The sequence below is a fragment of the Lactuca virosa genome, chromosome 1 (assembly GCF_052849685.1).
Source record: "Lactuca virosa cultivar CGN04683 chromosome 1, Lactuca_virosa_CGN04683_v6, whole genome shotgun sequence".
NCBI classification, from domain to species: domain Eukaryota; kingdom Viridiplantae; phylum Streptophyta; class Magnoliopsida; order Asterales; family Asteraceae; genus Lactuca; species Lactuca virosa.
In genome coordinates, this window is record NC_136426.1 from 128,061,279 (window position 1) to 128,077,240 (window position 15,962).

The following is a 15,962-nucleotide window of genomic DNA, read 5'->3' on the forward strand; positions in this document are numbered from 1 at the left end:
TACCTGATGTGCATGCGTAATGTGATAAAGCTCAAGGTGTTGTTATTAGTATCCATTCAGATGTTGTAAAGAACAACAATGTTTTCAATCTCAAGTGTTGTTGTGGTTCTATTTCTGATAAGAGCCTATTGAGGACGGATGAGTCTTCACTGAAGTTTCTTAGCTCTACTTGGTTTAGGGACACATCTCTTCATTCTGTTTTGTCAAATTCACTGTAGATTTTCTTGACTGTACAACAGCCAACAGGTCACTATTCCAACCAAATTCCCTATATGATTTGTAGATGAATGTTTAGGGCCACAAACATAATCACCAAATTTAGCTAAAGAACCATAACTAATACATTCACATCGATTTACCAAAATGGATTCAAAACATTGAACATGTCTAATTTAGTGTGATGACATCTCTCAATAATCTAATTTTGTAGCATGAATTAGTCCAACGTGAGCCAAATAACTTAAAAGACTTTAGAAATATATATATATATATATATATATATATATATATATATATAGAAAATGCATAAAGCTTATTGAAATAGAACTGGAATTAGAATATATAAGTTGACTCATGTAAATGTATTTCATAAAATTAAACATAATTAAACATGATTTAGTAGCATACCTGGATTATGGGAAAACACAAAGACATCTAGAATGAATCGATCCAAAAGAACAACCACAAATTGGGGATTTTGGAATGCGTTGCGTTAGAAGTTTAAATTGATGTAAACCTCAACATTAAAGTCGTAAGAAGCTATAGACCCCACCATTTTCAATCTCATGGCTAAATGAGCTATTTATATGAAGTCTAGAGAAAAAGGAAACCAGAGATGACGAATTGGGGAAAAACATGGCAGGACGAATCAATTGAACCATAAACCAAGGGTTGCACATTTGTTTCTTCAGAGGCTGAACATGTATATAAAATAATCGAGATTTTACACTACTACAAAAAAGTTGAGGGGTAGCCCGTGCTACCCTGGCTATTAGCTGGATCCGCCTCTGTTAAGGTCATATATTTGAAGTCACTAGAAGTCGTGTGTTTATCATATATATTACATATGCAGAAATAATTCCAAGTATTACTAATTCTTCCTTTTGATAGTTTCTCCAACTCTTTTAATTATGCTTTTGTATTGTTGCATTTTTTTACTATGTCAAACTAATTCTTGGTGATCATCATAGTGCAGCATAAATCGTCATATAAACGTAATTTAAATTCGTCATATTCGATAAGGCTCAAGTTTTTACGTTTAAACTGGACCACAATGCGTCACAAATGCTTTGATACCATGCATTTTTGGTGTGATTAAATCCTTTTGGAAGTGGACGACTAATAATCAACTTTTTGGTTTTCACTCATGTAGTTATAAAGATATTTATTTTGAAATTTAATCAGATATCTTTTTTAAGCGTAATAGTTTACTTGTCTCATCAAATCATTTCTTGGCAAGTAACGTCTCCGTATAACAATTATCAGAACAGCATGCATGCACTAGGCACTTTGATTTAGTGAATTAGAAATATACCACATATAATTATAAGAGTAAAATCGACATGCCATATGCTCTGATGACACATTGCGTGAACAAACACGCGTCTATACGTCTGGCTTTTCAAAAGTTCCATAGGATAAGTCGATACGAATTGATGTACATCAACCTTTCTTAAAATGGTAAAAGCTACAACCATTGAAATCTTTATTATATTAAAGTTGGAAGAAATGACAAAAAAAAACATTATAATTATATAGAGGTTTTAGTTTTTATTTACTGACGAATACATCAACTTTATTTTTTACCTTTTTAGATATTAACCATAAATGCTTGCTTTTACCTTGGTAAAGGAAATACTTCATTTTAATTGTCTCTAAAAAACCAATTTATATTTTATTATCTTAAGATGTCACCTACTATCACAAGTTGTCATCAATGGGTCCTAGTGACGTTATATATAGCATGTTTATAGCTTATTCAAAATTTTATTTATAGTATTGGCTTAACTCTAATTTTGTTATGAATTTAGTTTAAAATTTTTGTAATTACTTTGTTTTTAGAGTTAATTATATAAAAAAGTCTTATATTTTGTTAATTTTTGTCGATTAAAGCTAATTTTATTTATTTAAAAAAGTACTGAATTTTTTTGCTTTTTTTTATATTGAAAATTTAAACAGGTTTAGCACTAACTTTTTAATAATATATTATTTTTTTCCGAAAAAACTTTTTGATAAAATTTTGCGTTTGGATCAACTTTTCCATTTTGACCATAATCTTTTTTCTTATCATTGTGTGCTCCTTTTGATAAAAAATTTCTTTTGTACTTCGATTTGGGGTAAATTTGGTCCGCCTTGAACCTGATTTTGTTGTAGGTTTTCACAAGTTGGTTAGTTTAGACCGCACTCGCAAGGCACTACAGTTTTGTTCGGTGTTTGGTTATCTATAAAAAAACATGTTGAATCCATAATAATCACATTAGATACTTTTGATACATGTTTTCCATCAATAGTCATATATTAGGGGCTGTTTGATTTTGGGCTGACTGGGTCCGGTCAGCAATTTTGGCTGACTCGGTCCGGTCAACCTGTTTGTTAAGCCTAAAAATCGACTGACTCGGTCCGTATATCTTATTGGGTCAATGAAAAACCACTAATTCGGTCATTGATGAAAATACGGCCGACCGAGACAAATTCCTCCATTGCCCTTTCTCTCATTCTCACGCGACAACTTATCACACCTCCCACATTTCTCTTAGTGCCGATTATTCCCACCTCTGACCTCCGTCCAATGCCTCCTCCCTCTAGCCTCTTCCTGCCGTCAATCGCTATCCACATACATCAGCTTCGGTGAAGCCCCTCATCTCTGACAAAGAGCAACACCTCCGGTAAATCTCTCAGCTCTAGCGTATATTTTTTTACGATCTATAATCTGTTGTTCTTAATTTTGATTCAACGATCAAATTTTCTGATTTACACATTTCTTCTGGATTATGCAACTCTCGTTTACTCGTTCTGTCAGTTTACAATTCTTTATTGTGCTAATCATCTTGTGTCGTGAATGTGTTTTTGCGCTACCTGGTTTATCGATTGGTTTAATCATTTGAATTTAAGTCTTGCGAACCTGATCAATTACAAATGGTGTTGAGATTCATGATGTCGTAATGTGGCTGTGAACAATTTATGAATATGGTTTTAAATTTGTCCAATACTTGATGGGTTAAAGAAGACGTGGTGTAAAGAAAAGTCAAAGATGTGCTCTTGGTCAAAATTGAGTATCTCGTGACTTTAGATCCATATTAATACACATCGTAATGAGTTAGTGAAAGAGATCAAAATCAATGAATGGAGATGAAATCAATGGAAACTGTTATTGATAAAAAGAACATTTTGATAAAATCTTTTATTTATATTAACAAATATTGTTGAATTTATAAGATTAAGATGATGAAAGGAGATGCAGGAAGACAACGATTGTAAAAGGAGGAACTAGAACTAGAGCTTAATGTTTTGAAGCAACAGATGGTGGTAGCAACCTAAAAGTATATGAAACTAAAGTTTGGGTGTAGCCTTGGAATAACTTGAAGCAGATGCAAGAATTTAAGGTTTTTGATGATCCAAATGTCTAGAAGTTAATAGGCGTTAATTTGATAAAAGTTCCCATTAATGAAGTTGTAGTTGGTTTTTGTAAACAATTACAATTTCAATATGAAATGCCTAGAAGTTAATTGGTGTGTTGTTGATTTGTTTTATTATTTAAGGCATTTTGATGAGCAGGGGTATTTTGGGTACAAAAATATTATGTGTGTTTGGTTCTAAATGTTGAATATTAAAAAAAATGTTTTTGAGGGTAATATAGTCATTTTGTATAGTCAGTCAGATGAAAAATCAAACAACAAGTTTCAGTCAGAAGTTAACTCAATTAGAACTTCTAACTCAGTCAGTTTCTAACCCAGGCAACTTTAACCCAATCAGTAACTATCAAACGACCCCTTAGTAATATCAGGGTCTAACAACTATCTTAGGCATTGCATTGTTATTCATTTTCAAATTAACATTCACAAAATCTTTGTTAGCAAAAGCAAAAGTGTATGTTGCAAACACAGACATACAGAACCTTAAGTTAGCAAATCTAGAACATTCAGTTTTAAATTAGTAGACACAAAACCTCTAGTCTCCAAAATAACACACACATAACCATTTGTGATATGACTTCGTCCAAATTAGCATACTAAAAACCTTTGGTGTCTGTATTAGCAAATGCATAACCATTTGCACACGATTGCATCTAAGTTAGCTAACATTAAACTTTCAATCCTTAAATTACTAGACGTAGAACCATTTATGATATTAGTTCATCAATTTAGCATATACAAAACCTTCATTCTCTATATTACTAAGCATAAATATAATGCAACCACATCTTTCTCCATCAACAAACATCATAACAATAACAACAATAAAAAAAATGAGTTATGATATTTAAAAATGAAAAAGTTAGTAAAATGTGAGGTTTTTTCCGAAAACTAATTCTTTATTACCAAAAGATTACCGGCTCACCTACTAAGATGATCAAAACGAAAGAATTAGAAAAATGTAGGGTTTTTTTTGTTTAAATAACAAGGTTCATATTTAAACATGAAAAAGTCCTAAAATGTACGGACTTTAATAAATTAATCATGTAAAAGCAATTGACATAAAGGAGGCAAACCTGAGCTAGGATATGATTTTTTTATGAAGAATTTGAATCATGATTTCGTGTGTAATGTATGTGGAAACCTCATCACTTTGCCTTGGGAAGAATCTGAAAAAGTTGAAACACAATCAATTAATGTAAGTGAAAGAACTTTTTATTTCTGTTGATTAAATAGTTTATCATTTTGTTTATGACTTTGTGATTTGTTTTCAGTGTTGCGGTCAAACATTAAAAATAGATACAAATAAATCTTCCAACGGCAACAACGATGATGACACCGTGGCTATTGTCTCAGTTTATGAAAAATTTACGATAAAAAAGAAAGAATTTACGAAGAAAGATAAATGATTGGTGAGATTTAACGAACGATGATGATATCGGTATTTGTAGAGAGAAGAAGAACAGTAGTGGAGTAGGAGCGGTGGCGATAAGTGGAGATATTCATCTTTTAATTTCATGTTGACGGAATTGATTTGGTTTCAAATGGATGCGGAATCAAAGGAGTTCAAGAAGGAAAGATAAAAGAGAAATCAGGGGCAATTTCGGAAAATCAGTTAGATGATAGGAGCGGGAAAAATCAAGGGGAGGGGGCTAAGAGAATGACATGACACGTGACAAAAATGCTCTTATTTATTAGATTAGAGGATTATTATGTTTGGACATATACATAACTAAATACTATCATGGAAATATTGACAGAAGGACTAGCTTGGAACTTTTTTTATAGTTTGGGTAAAATATGTAAATGTTGAGAAGTTATGGCCTAAAAGTAAATATCTTTATATATATATACCATGCGATTTCTAGGGTTATAGGAGGTTATCTTTTTTCTTCCGCCGTCACTCCGATTTCTTTCTAATACTCTAATCCGTTCTTGATTCTATGTATTCATGTTGATCTTTCTTGAATATATGTTTCATGACTATGTTGAACCGACTGTACAAGATGTGCACCTTTCTGCCGACGTGCTTGTGGCAGATGATGCGCCAGGTGGTGTCCTGCGGCGTTCCGCCGGTGGTGGAGGGGAGATCGACAGCAGGGATAATACAATAAACATAAAATAAAAGAGGGGTAGAAATTACACTGCTGCCGGTGTGCCTTTCTTCATCACTTTTTGATTCTTGTAAGTTAAAAGGACGAGTGAAAGATTGATTTATAAATTTAAATGGTGAAACTAAATTTTAGTTATCATCATACAACGAATGAGAAGGAAAACGGGCAACAAGTTGCACCGCTAAGCCCTTTTGTATGGTAAAACCAATTATTTTGAAGACTACATCCATAGATCTAGGGGATATAACATTGCTATGCATGATCCGTTGTAGTCTACTAAGAAGCTCCACCGCATCCGGCGCAAGGAAACCAAACGTATCAAATGCAAATAGTATAAACGCGTGTTGATTTTCCATGCACGGTTTCTCATATTTGGTCACCTTGCATGTAGCAGCTTTTAAGGCAGTCTGTCCCGCCGTAAAACCCCCGGACCTCAAACTTACGAGAGGGGATACCCCTGTAAGGTCCAAACATGCGTGTTACGCTCCAACCCATCCAAAAATCAAAACGTCAGCCGGTCTAAGGGTTGACCTTCCTTCTGTCAGGTCAGTCAGGAAATTCACAGGAGACTCTTTCTTGGCGGAAACCCCGACACGCTTACATATGTCGACCAAAACATCCCTAACCATACTGTGCCTGTATTTGAACCCCGAGAGTTCTTTGCAATGAACTGCATGCTCGCCGAAAGAGTCCAATCATGCATTGCGGCACACCGGACATATCCCATCGGCTGGGAATATGAGAATCATAAGCCGATATCTGAGAATGGTACGATACTCCACCGGAGACATATGTTGGCCAAGCCCATCTATAGGGATAGATAGAAGAAAATCTTGAGCATGTGGTGCACGTAAACACTGGAAAACTGCTTTCTGTCGAGTCGTCATATTGAAATTCACTTCCATATCTTGGATAATTTTACTAAAAAGGGCACTCGCCAGTGTATTCTGGGATTTAGGGGGGGGGGGGTGTCCTTAGTAGTAAAACTGCTAAGATCAATGTCCAAAAGCTTGTTACGAAGAGAATCTAAGGCACAAGCATAATCAAAATCCATACTATAAATGTCGTTATCCCGTAAGATGTGGTCTTGCAATACCCAAGATTGGGCCCTTGAGGCAACAAAAGCATATGAGGTAGCCTCTACTGCCGAGTATAAACCCAAACCACCAAACCGAATGGGTAGGGAAGCAAGTCGCCACTGTAAGTCGCCAAAGAAGGGGCCACCACAAACCACAATGTCCTCAATCGCCCCGCATAATCCATTATCGAAGAACAACGCCGCCTCCTCCATGTGAACGAGTTGGCACGTCCTCAGCCCAAAGAAAAGTTTAGCAATACCCATACAAGACCAAAGTAGAAGGAGCTCACTCTGCGGGTCAAACAATTGTGGAACAAGGAGCATCAAATTCACAGCGCCTTCAGCTCTCTTTATGGCTAAGTTGCTAATGAAATTAGTATCTCTGCTAACAGCTCCCCCGAGAGGTTTCACCCCCAATGGCGGCCTCCCGATGCCAACCGGGAATAGCCCCTCACGCAACTTCCTTCCATCACACGAGGGCCAAAAGAGCTCGGTTTTCTTGATATTCAACTGAAGGACTAATTTTGGGCCAATAGCCTTAATGATGTCTAAGGCTTTGGCCACCTCCTCAGAATCTCCAATAAGTGTGCCATCATCCACGTATCATGCATGGAGAAGAAGCTTGCAATTGTCTCTAATATTATGCAAGAGCAGGTGCAGGGCCGTTCCAAACATATTTTGGGCCCAAGGCGAGTGAAAAATATGGGCCCTTAAAATACACAAATGTTATCAAGTTTTCTATAATAACTTAATAATTGAAAGAAAATTATTTGTACTATCTTTTAAATATAACAATTTCCATAAAAAATTTGGGCCCCTTTAAAAGATGGGCCCTAGACGGTCGCCCCTATCGCCCACCCTCTGGGACGGGCCTGAGCGGGTGCAACACAAGGGTAAAGAGAAGTGGTCCCAAGGGGTCTCCTTGTTGAACTCCAGTAGAAGACCAAATATGTATGTCCCCTAGATATAACATTGCTGCTTGACCATATAGGAATTCTACCCACAATGATATAGAAGGGCACCTCAATTTGACCTCATGAAGTAATGCGGATCTGTCAACAAGGTTAAAGGCATTGGAGAAGTCCACAGTAAGCATGGAAAGAGACCCGTCATTGTGGCGTTCACTCAACACCCTGTTGGCGCTATGTAATACGGCTTCAGCGCCACCCGACACCCTGACCCCGAACTGAAAATAATTAAGATACTTGGCTATTTCTTTACCAACACCTTTCATAGCCAGCTTGGAAACCAAACGTCTCCATATAGTTCCTACTGCAATAAGTCGTATTCCCTTGTCGGGTTTTAGAAGCGGTGTAAGAGGAGCAGAGGCAACAAATTCCGCCAAACTCGAAAGACACCTCCCCCTAGCCATAAATTAATCACATATGTAATAACACATAGGAGGTCTTTGGCAATTGCTGAACCTTCTCAACAAAGAGCATCTAAAATGTGTTGAGCTCTCAACCCATCTCTCCTACACGAGGTTCCTTTAGGGAATGATTTGATGCCCCCAAGGACATTGTCAATATCAACCAGAAGGGGAGGTACTGAACATATGATACTCGGCATGGATGGTGGTGGCTTGTGTGGATGCTTATCCTCCAATGCCTTCGTGGTAGCATCCCCGTATGGAGCAACCCACGAGGAACATAATACTTTCACTGCTGCTGTGAAATGCCCATCAGCAGCCTTACGGAGACATTGTCTGACGTTGGTGTGACCACGTGTTCTATCCTCCTGAATGTACTCTTCTTTTTTGCCTTGTTGCTCCATCCTTGCATTGTCAACCAAGTTTTTAACAAGCTTGGCTATACCATCTTCTGTACCCCAAGTAGCTAATGCGCTTAAGATGTTACGATGTTGCAAGGACTTCCTGTTCCCAGACCTACTTTCTTGTCTATTCTTGGGCTGAACACCTGAAGAGTACACCTAGAAAGAATTAACAATGTAACTCACACTTCAATGGACCCGGGATGAGCAGCAACCTTGGAAATGGTTGTTTTCAAAGCCTGAGAGAAAGCCATACGACAGTTATGAAGGATGCTTTTGACAGTGGTGATAGGTAGCTTAAACACAAGATCAAGGAGCTGAGCATCCAACACCAACCCCTCATTGAGGTTGGCATCCGGTTCATTAGGTGGCGGCTTTTGAATACCAACAATATGTTCGCTCGTGTCATCAACATCACCATTAAATTTAACAAGACCACCTGAGTGTCGACACGAGCGGCTTAGGGCATGGAGACTCATACAATCCCCATATATTCATTGACCAAACTTCTTCAATGTTGCTGCCACTGACATAAACAATCCAAGGTCTAAAAAAATAGCATCACGCAACACAGCTCTACGCTCATCCGTAGAGAGGTGCAAACTCTTGATATGAGAAATCATACGAGATATCCCATTAGCACCCACTTCATCGTTCGGGCAGCAATGAAACCCCCGAAAAGGACACGGCCAAGTTCCGCTCGCATATGTATGAGAAGACGCCATAAACACATAAACAAATTTTATTAAAGCCTCAAGGGGAGGCTCGGAATAAGAAGCAAAAATCCAAAGTAAAGAGTGACACTCCAACAAAAGGTTGGAGTGCACAATGAAAAACCACCCCGGAAGAGACTCTACATCTTTTTGGGTCCTAACATGACTGCTACACTTGAAAAAAAACCATTAGACATTTTATCGAAGACCTGGCGGGCAGAAAAAAAAAATGTATGATTTGCACCAATGTGGCTTGAGAATTTAACCCATATATAATCCCCACTTTAGTCCACTTAAGAAAACTAGAAGATTCCCTTTTGGGATTGGATCAAACGGTTCGTGCAAATTAATATGTGAGAAAAATTTTCACTTTGATTGAGTCGATTGAGTTTTGGTTCTTTTGACTGTTGGTACTTCTACAGTGATTGGATACGAAAGTGAAGACAGGATGATATTTTCGATTAAAGGATGGAGCTTTGTTATTCTCTATTGATAATGAAGCAAGAAATTCGACAGTGAGATTGAAGGCTCAAAACAATTTTTTTTTTTTTTAAATGTCCAAGTCGAGGCACACCACATAAAGCATGGATTACCTGTGGCAGCCGGAGACGACGATCGGAGATCGAAGGATCAACGCTGTACCGACGAAAATCCGTAAATCAGATGAAAAATTAAAGACGATCGGAAAGATCGAAATCTTCACAGGCGTCGTCAGCAATTGCTACGAGACATCAACATCGGCGACAGAAGAAGCAGATAGAAGGTAGTTGGCTTTCTTTTTCCGGCAGATATTGGTTCGAAATCTCAAGGCCGGCTCCTACCCAATCTCTACCGTCGACACCACGCGTTTCCAAGGGCAATATCGGTATTGCAGTATTGGATATGTCGCTCGTTGTATCGCCATAAAATATTGAAATAGAATCCGTGTAGAAAACAAATAAGATAAAAACCAACAAGCGCTCAAAGTCTCAAACAACCCTTCTTTGAGAAAGAAGATAACACAGTTTCGTAAAGGAGGATAAAAGAGGAAACAAGAACTTACCTCGAAAATTCGATCAAAACTCCACGATATCACACTCTCGGTAGATTTCGAAGAGATCTGAAACGATCAAATGTACTCTTCAGCCCTTCTTTGAGAAAGAAATAACAGTGTCTCGTAAATGAGGATACATGAGGGAACAAGAACTTACGTCAAGCATAAAAGAGATTTGGAAGAATATCACTATCACACTTCTGAGTTCTGAGTTCTGAGCACATCTTAAATAATGGGTTTAGCTTGAAGATCAAAAAGAATATTTCTGTGTATGTAAATATTATGCGAAGAAAATGGCAAAAATGGCAAAAAAGCTGAAGACTTGATTGCGTCAGCATTACTTTTTCACAGCACAATATCTATAACTCTAAACCAATAGGATATATAGCCACTTTATTTTAAAAAAATTTGGAAAATATTACAAAAATCAGTTTTTTTTTTAGAAAAACCATTCATATTACTAAAAAAATTCAGAAAAATTATTTATATAAAAAATAAATTCAAAAAAATTTCATTTTTCAATAAAAATATATTTTTTTTCTTAAAAAATATTAGATTTTTTACTTGAAATTTTAGTTTTGGTATTTTGGTTAGTTTCATTTTTTTCGGTTTTTATATATACAAAAGCAAATTAAAACAAAATAACTGGCTTTTCAATTAAATGTTTTGGTTCGTTTTTTTTTTTCCGGTTTTTATATATAAAAATGGAAACAAAACCGAAATAATTGGTTTTCCATTTTTTTAGTTTTGGTTCAGTTTCTGTGTTTTCATTTTTGTTTTTGATATGGTTGTGATTTTTATGCAAACCTCATTGTTCGTCAATAAGTTTTATACGAAAGTATATGATATAAGAGTTTTGCAAAGATATTCATGACATATATTGAAAATATTCACGATCTATATTAAATTTAAGCATTGTGATGTTAGTTAATTAACAATTTTAGTTTTTTCACTTGAAGTTTTTAGTTTGAAAATACAATGTAGTTTATGGTATATTTCATTTCAATTTCAAAAACCAAAACTTTTTGTTTCATTTTAATTTTAATAAAAAAAATAATCATTCTCACTCTAGGTGTTAACAAATTTTATTCATGGTAAAAGATTGTGTTGTATTTTGAAAAAATATATACATAAACCGGAAAAAAAAATTATTTTGTTCTATTTTGTTTTTATGTATATAAATCCGGAAAAAAAACAAAATGAACAAGTATAAACTACATTGTATTTCGAAACTAAATTTAAAGTGAAAACTTTTCGTTTTGATTTTTGTTTTAGTCATCTGAATCAATTCTCACCCATAGTTGTTACAAACTTTCTTTAATGGTTAGAAATTACGTTGTATTCAGAATAAAAGTTTTTTTTTTCTTAAAAATGATATTTTTTGAGATTTTTTATATAAGTGCTTTTTGTGAAAATTTTAAAAATTATGAGTGTTTTTTCAGAGAATAAATTAAAGCAGTGGTTTTTCAGATAAAAGGTTGAAAACATAGTGGTTTTTGTTATATTTTCTAGAAATTTTAAAAAAAAAATTATGTAAGTCTCAAAACATGTATGTGTTAATTTGGTTATATATCAAAATGAAAACACAAGAGAACATGGTTTATAGATTATAGATTATATTACTTCAAAATTTCAAATCGAATCACTTCATAAACTGTAACGCCCGTAGATCCGGGCTAGTCAATTTAGAGATAATAGGGGTCGAAAACGACTTTTCGACAAAAGATTATTTAGAATAAATAATCTTAACCAAATTGTAGAATATGTCTCAAGGGTTACGTACATATAAAGAACGCCAAAATCCGAGTTATAACGAAGAAGTTATGGCCCGTCGAAGTTTTTCGGCAAAACAAGCACGGCACCGGGAGACGTAAATAGTGAATTTAAGATAGAGGACTTTTTAGCCTTAGTGATCTAAACAAAAGTTGTAGTATACGTTAAACCGAGAACATACAAAAAAAGAACGCCCAAATCTGACTTCATATGAGGAAGTTATGATTTTTCTAAGATTCGGCTTAGCAGTGCACGACCCGAAACTCGAATTTTAGTTCGAGCGGTTTTTGGCTTACGCGACCTAAATGAGAGTTGAAGATCTCATTAATAAGAACTCAACGGTAAAAATACAGACGAAAACAGAGTCCGTTTGAAGGAGTTACGAATTCTTCGCGGTCATTTCACAGTCTAATCTCCTCCTACTGTTAAATTTAAGATCGGTCAAGAATTAGCCTATGGAGTCAAAATGAAAGTTGTAGATCTTGTTTTTACCTACGCGTGGATATAAAGAACGTCCAAAACGGAGCTCGTATGCGAGAGTTATGATTTTTCTAAGTCGGGAGGCTGCTGTGCGAAATCGGGTGACGTGGTGAAATCCTGGCCGTTGCTTCCTCCCCAAGGCTAGCCACCAGATGGTGACACCTGGCCATGAAACTCGACGATTTGGAGGTCAACTCGACGAGTTTTGGTGATTTCCAGCCTATAAAAAGGGTGTTGGGGCACCCTCATTTCTCACACCTTCCAACTTCTCTTTCTCTCTCTAGAACCTCTCTCTAAGCCTCCCTAACCCCCCTAAAGCCTAGGTAAACCCCCTAGCACCCGAAGGAAGCCCCGAGGCTCCCGGAGTCTCGAGAAAAAGGGTTTTTCGGTTCGGAAACGCTGCTCCAAGCGAAGTCAGGTTTTCTATAAAACCCGCTGTAAGTGAGCTACGCCTACGCTATTTTTAATATAGCTTTTATTTAATTATAGTAACGTTATTAGGAACTTATAATAAGTACTTGGGTTATTATGATGGGTTATATAAGTATTCTTTAACGCTTATATAATAGTAATAATAGCCAGACTATTAATTAGTCTCGGTGAATATTAGACTAAACTCTAGTGGTAATGATACTAGGTTTTGTCTGAGGAAAATTGTGTTGAGAGTAACAAAGTGTTGTCCGAGTACCGAGTCACCACCTTCTCAAGTGAGTGCATAGTTACTTTCATCTTATACATAGATATGAAGTATTTTATATAAGTTACGTGCTATGTGTGCATATTATCTGTATACTTGCTATCTATGCTGGATGAACGATTTTATACAAGTTTTATATGATTTAAACTGTATATGTATTTATATCTACATAATATGTTGGGTAACACATGGGTAGATGTAATAGATGGAATACGAGCTAAGAGGTGTTATAGACCACGAGGTGAGGGTGAGAGGTGGACGATGTGAGAAGCCTTTTCCCAAATGATGTCCCCGTCATCTAGCAGAGTATGGATGACAACCACGGACTATTCTAGACAGTCCAGTGGAACACTAGCAGGCTCGCAACCTGTAGGTGTTGTGAACGATGTGTTCATCCGGTGTACTCTAAACCCTGGCGATCATGCAGACTTGGTGCCTAAACCTTGGCGATCATGCAGACTTGGTGCCAAAACTCTGGCGACTATGCGGACTTAGTGCATGTTGTATAAACCCTGGCGACTATGCAAACTTAGTGCCTAAACCCTGGCGACTATGTGGACTTTGTGCCTGTTGTATAAATCCTGGCGACTATGCAGACTTAGTGCCTAAACCCCGGTGACGATGGACTTCGTGCTGATTCCTTAGGATGATCCTTAGGAATGAATGAACGAGGAATAGTTGATTCTTAGGGTAGATCCTTAAGAGTGAAGAAGATAATGGGGATGGGTAATTGGGTTGATTGTTTGATGTTTAAACATAATAATTATATTATTGTGGGTTGAAAACCCTATGTACTCACCAGGTTTCCCAACCTGACCCACTCCAGCTTATTTCTATCACATGTGTCGATATGAAACTACTTTACACTGAGAGATTTAAAAGAGATGTAGATCACTAGTGTAAATGAATGTAAGTTCTGTTTATGCTTATGCTTCTATATTGACGATGACATCCCAAATGTTTTAAAAATGAATAAAAATACATTTCTTCGGAAATGCTTTGATAACGTATTTATCATGTTTTTCTGGGAACAAATTCCGCAACAATTTTTATTAAAAAGAGGTACTCTGATTTTATAAAGCATAAACAAAATCGGTCTTTTCTAGCCGCGAAAATGGGGATGTCACATAAACTTTTCTTTCTCGAGGTCATATCGGTCTTCAAATCCGCGTAATATGACAAATTCACAACTTTCGAATTATTATATTTAAATCTCTCCCTCTTTTTATAATCTAAAAATGATTATAAAACCAAAAAGGAATGAGAAATCGCTTAATTCAGAATTTCCAATACAAAACTCCACCTTGACACATGACATAAACGTTTTGCACAAATCCGGAAAATCCAAAAATATCACAATTTTCGAATTCGATACTTCTCGGACCGCCTTTGACTTAAAATTCGAAAAACCGGGTAGAAAATGTCAATTTCGAAAATACGCAGGGACCCGTTGCACCAAAACAGTCTCAAATGCGAAACTTTACCCCAAATGCGAAATTTTACCTCAAATGCGAAATTGAGCATAAAGTGTCAATTCACATCAACTGCTAAGACCTGATTCGAAAATTCTTCCCATTTCACTTAATTTTAGCCCAATGTCGAAACTGGGTAATTTCTACCAACTTGCTTAAACTGCAGGTATTCGAATTGAAAATTCAACATTCTTCACAATTTATGACCCCTATGTCGAAAGTGAGTATTTTCTGCCAATTCACTGAAAATGTGAGGATTCAAAGAAAATATTTTCCTTTCTTCCCCACTTCACTTTCCAAATGCATACCAAAGGAACGTCACACATCGAAATAGCTATCCATAGATCTAACAACTCCCTTGACCATATGTCGAAATTGTGTTCACGTCAAAAGCATTCAACCCCAAGAAATGTTAGTTCGACCATCAAACCCAAAACGCGATCTTAGATGCGATTTCAATTCATACTCGACTGTCACTTGTCGAAATTTTCGGGTGCACATCGAACGACTCCAAGCACACATCAAACGACTCCAACTTGGTACTACACAAAGGTGATTTCGACCCCAAATTGGTTGCCAGATGCGAATGAGAAGATTAGTAAAAGCGTTCGACTTCCAAATCAACCAACCCAAAGCGATACTTGTTTGACCCCAATATTCCATCTGATTTCTTCCCCAGATCGATTTCCAGTATATGACCAAGACCATCAAGTTATTCGACTATCAACCCCAAGACGAACTTTCATCGGTCAAAATTTCCAGTCACACATCGAACTCAATCAATTTCGCATTCTCTCTACAACCATACACTTCGAAATTGACTCGTCGATACTCAAAATCACGTTCGATGCCAACGACCAAAACAAGTCAAAATTTGTTCGACTCCAAGAACCAATTGTAAATCGAATTTGACCCTACATGTCGAAATCAACTCCTCTCGACTCCAAGACTCCATAATTCGAAATCAATATTGACTACAAGGCATTCGATTTCCAAATCAATTTCAAGATGCAAACATGAACTCTAGTAACAACATTCGACACCAAGAACACTAACCCAACCAATTTCAAAAATAAGACTCCAATCAAATACAATTTTGACACCAAACAACACTTGTTCGACTTCTATCAACCTGTTTCAACCTTCAATCCATTGAATCGACATTTGAGAATCTGACTTTGACATTTTGTGTTTGACTTT

At 36.4% G+C, this 15,962-nt stretch overlaps 1 long non-coding RNA gene across 2 annotated transcripts in view; it reads right to left on the reverse strand.

Annotated features, from left to right (window-relative positions):
- Positions 1–10,491, reverse strand: part of LOC145157947 (uncharacterized) — an 18,486-nt gene extending 7,995 nt beyond the window's left edge. The window contains exons 1-2 of one of the 2 annotated variants that reach the window (XR_013737231.1): positions 10,350–10,491; positions 4,709–4,801 (exon numbers count right to left, since the gene is read on the reverse strand). This is a non-coding gene — a long non-coding RNA (uncharacterized LOC145157947). The other variant, XR_013737230.1, reaches the window with a different exon arrangement.
- Between the last annotated feature and the right edge of the window lie 5,471 nt (positions 10,492–15,962).